Source organism: Fundulus heteroclitus, unplaced genomic scaffold (assembly GCF_011125445.2).
Source record: "Fundulus heteroclitus isolate FHET01 unplaced genomic scaffold, MU-UCD_Fhet_4.1 scaffold_294, whole genome shotgun sequence".
Lineage (NCBI taxonomy): Eukaryota > Metazoa > Chordata > Actinopteri > Cyprinodontiformes > Fundulidae > Fundulus > Fundulus heteroclitus.
In genome coordinates, this window is record NW_023396704.1 from 77501 (window position 1) to 84918 (window position 7418).

Consider the following 7418-nt stretch of genomic DNA (forward strand, 5'->3'; position numbering starts at 1 on the left):
GATTGCTGCTCAGTTCATTTTACAAAGACAGCAGTGCTAAATGTTTGGGAGTGAACTGATGTTCTAACTGGATATCAGAACTTAAGGCTCAACAACTTGAGGACGTTGAGGGTCTCGTCGTACATGGAGGCACACTGGCTGACGTTGACCACCATGCAGGCCTTGCTGCTGCTGCAGAAGAAGCCCTGCAGGTAGTGGGTCAGCTTGCTCTCCCTTAATGGGACGTGCTGCAGGAGCCTGGAGGCAGCAGACAGCGGGTCACTCAGGACGCTCCAGGACCAGAACTGGTTCCCAGAACCATGAAGGTCCTACCTGGTGTGCTGGTTGTGCTGCAGAGCCTGGATGCATTTGCCCAGAATGAGCAGCGAGGCGTTGATGTTTCCAGCCTCCTTCAGGTCCTCTCCTTTGTTCTGGGTCCTGGAGCTGCGCTCAGAGCCTGCCAGGTGGCACAGACACAACCTGCGGGACGTTAACACCGTTAGCACAGCAGACGCTCAGAGACGCTGAGGTGGCGCCGGCTACTCACGCGCTGACGGCGTGGACTGGTGGCGGCTCGCCGTCCTCCACTCTCAGGATGCGGATGGAGAAGATGCTGTGGCTGCAGCAGAAGCTCAGACTTGGAGCCCAGCAGGACCAGAACCTGCAGCCCCATAAATACAGATAATCCCCATAAACACATTTAATAATGAAGCTTTTATTAAAACTACATTTGTTCCATTAAGAAATGTGATGCTGTAGCGCACATATTCCCTAGTTACTGGAGGAAAATAGGGAGTACCAATATGGCGGCTGGTGGCTTCACAGCGACTCGTTCTAACAGCGGCTATTAGCACTCCAGTGTATAATAGAGATCAGTGATCAAAACCGACTCATACAAACAAAAACAACCTGCATAGAGCAGCAGCTTTTACATTAATATCTCTCTTTTTATACATTTACCCAAATCAACTGTTCAGTATTTATCCTCTTTTTAATCTTAAATCAATGAACGTGAACCATTCAAATAGACAAAGTATCACATAGAACTATAAAATTAATTTTTAAACAGCCCACACACACAAAATGGTGTATATGAATTATTTTAAATCACATTTCAATCATGTTTGTTAATCATTCATTAAATTACTGTCTCTCAATAACTCAAAAGCACACTGTTTCTTGTTTTAGCTCATAAAACCAGCTTGCTTAACTATATAGCATTAGTTGGCATATAGTAATAGTACAAATCACATGCAGCAATAGCTCAATTAACACAGATAATTTACACAAAACACAATTTTTTACATCCTCAATTCACTCATATACCTTCATCTGTCTCCAGCTGGTTTTAAACATCGTCTCCAAGCATAACAATATAACAAAGATACTTTCTCCATGAAATCAGTGAGCAATCAGCCAGAATCAGCAGTAGTTAGCATGCTATGCTAAGCGCTAATCATCATTACTCACCGCAGTTTTCACTCGACAAAACACAACAACACGGTGATGTCCCGCAACCAAAAACCCTCCTGGCAGGTGCAGATAATCTCCTAGGATCAATAACTCAAGATATAACACAGTTTTAATCAGTATTTACTTAGTAACTAGTTATATTGACGCCTCCTGTTCTAACTCTCTCTAAACTGCAGTAACGGCATCAGCGCAAAGAGAAAAAAGACAAAAGAAGAAGCGCGTAGAGCTTGTAGTTGTGAAATCGCTCCCTGCTGGCAGAAATATGGAACTACAACAGAAACAAACTATTTAAAGTTTTACCAATAATACAAAATGATTATTTTACCTTTTTTTAGATCACAAGGGAAGTGAGGAAAGCTTTTCCAAATATTCCAGCCATCAGCTTTTCTACATCAAAAAGAACCTGGAAAAGGAAAGAGTTGCTCTGGGTGAACAAATACTGACGGCATCAGGTAGGACCAGGCAGGGATTTTAGGGCTAAATATTGCCATGTAGAGCTAATATATAGAATAGGCAACTAGAGTATATTGCAAAGTGGTAAACCTTGTTTCAGTGTCTAAGCTCTGTTTAGGGAGATGCTACAAAATCTGCTGGCCACGCCCACATTAAGACATTTATGTCATGTGGAATATGAAACGCATGGAAGTGATAAAAGCCGACTATTTGATGACATTTATAGTTACATAGAGACAAAGAAAAAGAAACTTCATGTCCTGTTAAATCCCCAAAGAATGTTTTTTAGCCTGTGGAACAAGCAGTGATCAGGTAATGCTCCACAATAACCACACTAAAATGTTTTCACTTCAATTAGATTTTATTTCTATAGCGCCAGTTCACAACACGTCGTCTCAAGGCTCTTTACAAAGTCACATTCAATCAGATCCTAAAAAGTAGCTCTCAGTGTTTCCAGTCCAAAGTGCATGTAGGAGGGAAACATTTGGTACTAAAACGCCTCTCACTGCATGGCAGAAATTGTGGCATTAAGCACATCTGTGGTCAGAAGCTTTGGGCATTACGCCATCCAGTTGAGTCCCAACAGAAACAGTTTATGAAATATGGAACCTGGCAACTTCTCCCCTTCATGATACGCCTTCACTCAAGGCTTTAGATGCAAGCATAGAGACATATGCAGCAGCTTCTTCTTATTATTTGATTATTATTCTGCTTCCACACAAACATGAGTGTCAGCCGCATCTTGGCTGAAGGAAGAATGATGAGGGCGGACTGCAACAAGTTTGGAGTTAACACGGTGAAATCTAGCCAGAGTTGAACTAAACTGGAGCATTAGAAGACAAAAGGGCAACTAGAGAGAGCAACGGCAACGACATAAAGCAACTGGAATCATTCTAGAGCTCCGTATACGCATGAGAGGTGTTCACTGTCAACATCTGGTTGAAATCACTAAGGTAGTTGAAAAGATGGCCCAGACAAAAAATAATTTAAAAGCTGCACCAAGAGGTAAAAAGCTATTTATTCAAGGATTCACAGCACACCTTCATAAATATAAAACCATTTACTATTTACATAAACTGCATTTATTTCACATTTCAAACACACATCACTGTCACATTTAACTCTTCCAAAGAATGTCAAGAATCTTCTTCAAAATGAGCAGAGCTTAAAATGTTGGTCTATATGTAGTAATAAAGATTCTCTGCATGTGTAACAAAGGCAGGTTTTTAGGTTGGCCCTGAAGTGTTAAGCTTTACTGTAAATGTCCCAGCAATAGGTTGGATGATGTGGGCAGAGAAAAACAGCGTAGCTGCATCCCTGTTGCCTTGCTGGCCACATCTAGCTTCAGCAGATCATTTGGTTTTCACAAACTCTGTCACACTTCATTGGGATTGTCTGCAAACTGCATTGCTTCATTATAAATATGATCTGGATGTTGACAGATAACAATGATCCTGTAGTTTAACACATAGCAGCAACAGAAAAGGATGGAAGCTTGTTTTCTATGAAGATGTGGTAGTGTGACCTCTGAACATGGAGCTGATCTTAGTGGATGGAACACATGGAACCATAAAGGTGATGTTACCTATTTTCTGCCATTGTAGACTTTGATTCATGGAACAACTGCTCCTTGTGTTCTATGGTAAAAGCAGCCAGAGCCTCCAGTTACAAACTGGCTGAGTAAATGTATTGTTTGCTGCTGATTTTCTGCCGTTTAGTAACTGAATCCTCAGCATGTGGAGCATTTCATGGTGTCATAATGGACGTGTGATCATGCTATATTCAGCTAATCCTCAGCAGGATCTGCAACATGAAAACAGTAGACGGCTTTCAGATTGTCTGCAGGTAACTAAATGCCAGCTTAGTCAGCTACTAAGTCACATGAAGGCCTGATTGCTCACTCGCATTAGCATTTGTAATTATTTAGTCATTTGTATACCTGTAGCTCAGTAACAATGCTTATTCAGAACGTTGTGAATCTGTGAACTGACTTAGTTTTAGAGCATAAAGTAAAAATACAGGTCTAACAGTCACTGAGGGAAAGCAGATCATCAAGGCTTTTAAAATGAAAAAATAATAATATTACCTTTAATTGGATGTTATTGGATGTACTGTTTTAGTGGAATATGTGAAATGAAGCGATTTGTGTTCACATGTTTTATGTGCCATTGTTATAGATATATCAGTATTTAGAATACACTGTAAAAAAGATAATGATGATAATGATGTTGTGGTGAGGGAAAATCCCCAGGGATTACTTCAGGAGAGTTTCCTATGAACATATTACTGAGATAACTTCATCAAAGAAGCAGCTGTGACTTTTAAAAGTCATTTCTCTGTGTTCCAAAGGTAGTAAAGTGATTGGCTGTAGAAGTCAGTGTTTGGATGAAGAACATTTACCTCCACAGAAATCTAGAAAACAATACATGTGAAATTCTTTGAGTTCATTTCATTAAGCTGCCCAGTAGCTGAGCTGATGTGGCGGCCATCTTACCTGGGGCTGACTCCCAGATTTTAATCATTTATTGATTTGATAAAAACTCATTTTCTGGAACATGGCTTGACCCGTTCTGTAGTTGTTCAATAACCAAATGTGACGATGAAAAGATAGCATGAAGCCAGCAAAAGCCACCTCCTTGTCCCCTAATGTGTATATTCTGTAAGTTGTTGTGCAGATCCAGGGACACGTGTGGCAGATGGTTCCATGAGCCGTGCCTAGGCTGACAAGAAGATGTCCTGAAAGCTCTGAGGGAATCCAGCTGGAACCGTCTATTGTGTTGTTGGAACCAAAGTTCTGTGGCAGCAAACTATGGAAATGTTCTTCATCATTTCAACATTTTATACTTACCTGTTTCTAGTTCAGCTTTTTCTGGACCTTGTTTTATTTTCTGTGTAATTAGTATGTACATAGTGTGGCAATGTAAACCTCAGCAGTTTTGATCAATAGAATTGTAAAGTCACATGTTGATGAGCTTTAAATGTGAAATTCCACATCATATCTTAATGAAATGTGTTGAGTAACATCTGGAGGTGTTCTCCTGTCAAGCTGAATCCAAATTGTCCACTGAACACGTACTAAAGGTTTACTAGCAACATTGACAGCAAGCTAACATGTGAACTGTGGAGCTGGAATGTTGATTTATTCTAGAAAATGAATTCAGACGAATATAAAGTTGAGTAAAATATGTGAATTTACTGTGAAATAACTTTATGATCTGTGAAATCTTTGTTGTCTATAATTAATGAATTTATGTTCTTTCTTTCTGGCCTATTTTTTTCTAGGTCACTAAAATATGATGAATTTTTTTTCACCTTCCTCTTTCCATTTAGCTCCAGTTCTGATGTCAGCACCTTGTGCCTTTTTACCATATAGAACATCTCATTGATTTTACATCTGTCGTCTTCAGTCATTTCAGATTTCCTGAATAAATCATTTGCTGTCAGGTTATAATCACCACCTACCACAATTAAATCTCAAGAGTAAATTTCCTTATATTCAGAAATAACATCAGTTAGCTTTAACATTAACAACTTATTCTGATTAGTGTTGGCATATCCATAAATATTTAATTATAATCTTTATTGTAACATACATTCCAGTGAAATCTGTTCTCTGCAATCCATACCTGAGGGAGCAGTGAGCAGCTATCACAGCATCCAGGGAGAAATCTGGGGTTAAGGGTCTTGCTCAGGGACCCAGAGTGGCAGTCTGTGGGAGTTGAACCCAGAACCTCTGGGACACAATGCTCTAACCACTAGGCCACCACTTCCTCAATATAACAAAATATCCTTCAACATTTAACAGAACTACCATCCAGTGACTGAACTCATCAACTCTGGAGGCAACAACCTTTCCAGGACATCTGTTAAACAGACGCTCCACCTCCAGAACCTTTAGAACCTTTAGAACCGAGGCTCAACAACATCCTTTCTCCCACTGCTTTGACCACTAGGTGGCGTCTGTGTCACATCAGTGAGTTTCCTGCAGAAAAGTGCAGTTTGCTCCTTGTCCTTTACAAAATAAAAATAATGCTTTCCTTTTCACATTGTCCCTGAGTCATCTTGCATTCAGAGAAATAAAAGACAGATTTGTTTTAAGCATCAGCAACGCTGTTTGAACAATAACAGCTTAAGAAAATATCAGAACACACCAAAAAATGGCTGTTTGGAAAAAGTAAAGCTAATAACTTTTTTCCTATTTTAGGTAGAAGAGGAATAGGGTGTATATCCCTCTAGTTTCTAAACCAAAACAAATGACAGCCTTATTGTAAAACTATCTTCAGCAGCATGTTTAGAAAACACCTTTAAATCTTTTAGTCCTTGGCATAAATGGGTCGCCCGTTTATGGATCCTAACGGGCCGTGGTAGAAGGCCCGGTCCCCTGCCTTCCTCGCCTGAAGACTAGTTCCCGATCAGGAATCGGACGATCGGTGAAAATCAAACATGTTTGAAATTCAGTCGGCTGTCGTGAGGTTTTTGTGAGCGCATCCTGCTGTTCAAGCAGAGCTACGAGGGGGCGCCCTCCCCTCCTCTCCGTCCCCGCCAGCGGAGGGAGGGAAGCGGGCGTCCCTGAAGCAACCTCTGGCCGGCCCGCTCGCGGGGGCATTGGGGAGGGCGGCAACGCGCTGGCTGCGGGGGGGGGGGGGGGGGCGACCTGCCGTGCTGCGCGGCCGCCGATGCGTCTCGTCCCTCCTCTCTCCCCTCCGTTCCCCCGACGCCCGGTGCCTCCTGCGGGCCTCGCCAGAGCTGGGCTCGAACCCCTGCTCTGGGTCCCTGTCACCCACCGTCGCTCGCCTGCCTCTGTCCCCACAGCGAGCGGTCCCAGAGGGGACACGACGTACAGTGTGAGCAGTCCGGTCTCGTCCGAGCGTCGCGCTGCACAGATCGTGAGCGGTGAACTTTTTAAACCCTGCGGTTCCCTCGCACAGTTTGAGATGTATATAAGTACCACGACTGAAAAACTCGTACAGTGTACGCCCGGCTTTAGTCATTTTCCTTTTGCCGTCTCTATGCTGCCGTTTGGTAAACTGTAGAATAATCTGGCGGGTTGGCTTCTCCTCCTTCTTCCCCAGCCCATGAACCGTATCAACGTATTCATCCATCCTCTCAGCCCATTCTGCAACAATCTTCCCCAGGAGGTGAACCACGTCCTGCTGAATGTTTTCCCCCATCGTCTCCTTCATCCCTCTGATCCTCAGCTTCCATCTTGGTTCAGAACCATCCAGTTCTCTCCAGTTAACTTGGAGCTCATTGACTTCCTTTGGTAGAACTGACACCTCCGACTCCATAACAGCCATCTTCTCCTTACAATCTTTCACTTCAGCAGCATTAAACTCTAGAGCCTTGGCCAGACTACTGATCATGACCGTGTTTTGGCTCAGCTTTGTCTTCATGTCGGCCATCTTTTCATCCTGAGGGTCAAATCTCAGGTGGAAAGCTTGAATGGCTTCCAGTAGATTCTCCGTTGTTGTGTTTTGTCTCGTTATTTTGTGAGCATGAGCTCCTTGGAAGGA